The sequence below is a fragment of the Eurytemora carolleeae genome, unplaced genomic scaffold (assembly GCF_000591075.1).
Source record: "Eurytemora carolleeae unplaced genomic scaffold, Eaff_2.0 scaffold918, whole genome shotgun sequence".
Lineage (NCBI taxonomy): Eukaryota > Metazoa > Arthropoda > Copepoda > Calanoida > Temoridae > Eurytemora > Eurytemora carolleeae.
In genome coordinates, this window is record NW_019397000.1 from 183,891 (window position 1) to 187,445 (window position 3,555).

Below are 3,555 nucleotides of genomic sequence, written 5' to 3' on the forward strand. Positions count from 1 at the left end.
TTTCTTTTTACTGTACATTACTAGATTTCTTTTTACTGTACATTACTAGATTTCTTTTTGCTGAACATTACTAGATTTCTTTTTGCTGAACATTACTAGATTTATTTTTACTGTACATTATTAGATTTTTTATCCACTGTACATTACTGGTTTTTTTTTTTTTTAACATTACTAGATTTCTTTTTACTGTAGATTACTAGATTTCTTATCAAAGTACATTACTAGATTTCTTTTTACTGTACATTACAACATTTTTTTTTACTATACGTTAATAAATTTCTTTTTACTGAACATTACTAGATTTCTTTTTTACTGTATATTTCTAGATTTTTTTTTACTGTACATTACTAGATTTCTTTTTACTGAACATTACTAGATTTCTGATCACAGTACATTTCTAGATTTCTTTTACTGAACATTACTAGATCTTACTCCGGACTCAGCTTCAGCTAAAGGTGGACGAGGGAAGGGGAGGAGGGGTAGGAGGGGGAGGGGTAATTCTTCTTATTGAACATTACTAGATTTTTATAATAGGCCATTACTAGATTTCTTTCCACTGAACATTACTAGATTTTTTCCACTAGTAATTCCTAGTTTTCTTTTCACTGTACTCTAGAATATTTCTTTTCACTAAACATTACTAGATTTCATTATAATGTACAGGGAAGACGAAATTATAGCAATACTGAAGTGCATTTGATGTTGTTACAAAACCAATAGCTTTACTTGTAAGTTATCTAATAACTTAAAATTGGTCTGTTTACACTGCACAATTACTGTGTCTCAGACTCATTTTACAAATTTAACGCCTTAAAATTGAGTTTTAATGTCGACTTCCTATTCCAGAGTTTTCTGGTTATCACTGTACTTTACACTAATTATTTTTACCGAACACTGCTATAAGATTTCTTTTCAGAAATTTGTAAACGATTACGTATTGCCTTGAATCCTTGTATTTGGCCAGAAAATACAGTCCTAATTATGTACCTTTAAAAATAACAGGATTTGAAGAGTTCAATTAGGCACGTTTTAATATTGAAAATTGTTATAATATCATGTTTTAAGGAACTGATATGAGGGATAAGCTAATTTATCTTGGTTTGGGAAGATTTTAATTAATTCCATATTTTGGCCTTGGTTCAGGGGGCCAGCTTAGCAGACACAATTCAGCCAAAGACACAGCACGTACATTCAAACAGACAGACACTACACGTACATACACACAGTCAGACACCACACATACATACAAACAGAACAGACACTACACGTACATACAAACAGACAGACACAACACGTACATGCAAACAGACAGACTCTACACTTACATACAAACAGACAGACACTAAACGTACATACAAACAGACAGTCACTACATGTACATAAACCCTGACATACAATACAAATAGACAGAAACTACACGTACATACAAACAAACAGGCATCACACATACATTTAAACAGACAGACACCCCACATACATACAAACAAACAGACACTACACGTACATACAATCAAACAGACAATACACGTACAAACAAATAGACAGACACTACATGTACATACAAATAGAGAGACAATACACGTACATACAAACAGACAGACACTACAGGAACATACAAACAGAAAGGTACTACATGTTCATACAAATAGACAGACACTACATGTACATACAAACAGACAGACGTGACACCTACATACAAATAGATAGGCTCTACACATACATACTAATAGACTGGCACTACATGTATATACAAATACACAGACACTACACTTACATAGACACTACACCTACATACAAACAGACAGACACCACACGTATATACAAATAAACAGACAGTACGTACATACAAATAGACAGTCACTACATGTACATACAAATAGATAGGCACTACATGTACATACAAATAGACTTGCATTCCACATACATACAAATACACAGACACTACACTTACATACAAACAGACAAACACATGTTGTACATTAAAACTTTTATACACCACACGTACATGCAAACAGACAGATGTAGCATGTACATACTAAAAACAGGCACCTTTTGTACATTCAAACTTACATACAAACAGACAGACATCACATGTCCATTCAAATACCTAGTAATGACACATACATAAAACACATGATGTAAATTTAATAGCACAAACATCATAGGTACATGCTACAAGACATACACATATGAATATTACACATTTACGCACTAACACAAACATCCCAATACATACAGACATGCGCCCACACATGGACATCTCATGTAGATTCATTCATGGCAATAAAAGATAAATTTTTTTAGCTTAAACAATTTATTTTAATTAAATTTTACAATATTTTTAAATATTTACATGTTATCAGATGGAATATTTTGAGATTTCTATATTTCTTGTTCTTAATTTTCTTCGTGTTTGCACGGCTAATTTTGAAGATAAAAAGAAGAGAATTTTTTTGGGATGTGTTTGTTGTTCACCACTTTACAAGAAAGAACTATTTTTAAAGGATCTTCCTTTTTTCTGAACCCTGTATTTAATTGAATTAGCATGCGGATCTTGCTTCCTTTTCTTGGAACTCTATGTTGAATTGTTTACTTTTAAGTTGCATCTGACTAAGCAAAAACACAAATTCCTAATATTTTCTTGAGGGAAGGGAGGGGGTGAGAGCAATTATCTCACCCCTCCCCCGTCTCTCGGGGGGGGGGGGGGNCATGTCTGTCAAAGTTTCATGTTAAATAATTTCAATATAATTCATGGGTTTAATTGAAAATGTCAAAATCAACTGTTTTGTAATAATTTAATTTGTTTGCAACCTGATCTCTGAGTTTTAAGTAAATAAGGGTAAATATTATCGATAAAAGGTATTTTTGATTTTTTTGTATCAGATTTCCAACTCCTTCCCTTTCGGGCACGGGGTGGGGGAAGTCCTGAAAAATCTGAATCCCTGTTTAACTGAACCTAGAAACCTACATGTGTAGTGTGTACCCCAGTTTAATTAAAATCTGGCAAAAACTTGAATTAACTTTAATTAACCAACTGATTTTGTTTAAACAAAAGAAGATTTCTTAATCTTTATTTTAAATCTGTTCTTTTCCATTTTCTTTCTTATAATCCTTTCTCTTCCTGTTAATTCATTTCCTTTTCTTTTATTCAAATTCCTTTTTAATCCTTTCCCTACCATTCAATTCTTTAACCTTTCTTATCAATCCTCTTCTATTCCTTCTAATCCTTTACCCTGCCTTTCAATTCTTTAACTTTTCGTATCAATCCTTTTAATCCTTTCCTTACAATCCTTTCCCCGGCCTTTCAANTCATGGAAGACAAAAAAATGTTGGGTAAAAAGTATCAAAAAGATTAAAAAAAAACCTTGCTTTTTGATTTCCCATTTCCCTAAGTCATCATAAATCATATACACCCCTGGTTTTACCATCGGTAGAATTTTTTCTTAAGCAGGGGTGTTTATTTTCTAGAAAAATCCCCCCCCATGAAAATGTTTTCCTCTAAAAAGATGCTATTTTGGGCATTAAGTATCAAAAAACATTTTTTTATCCAATTTT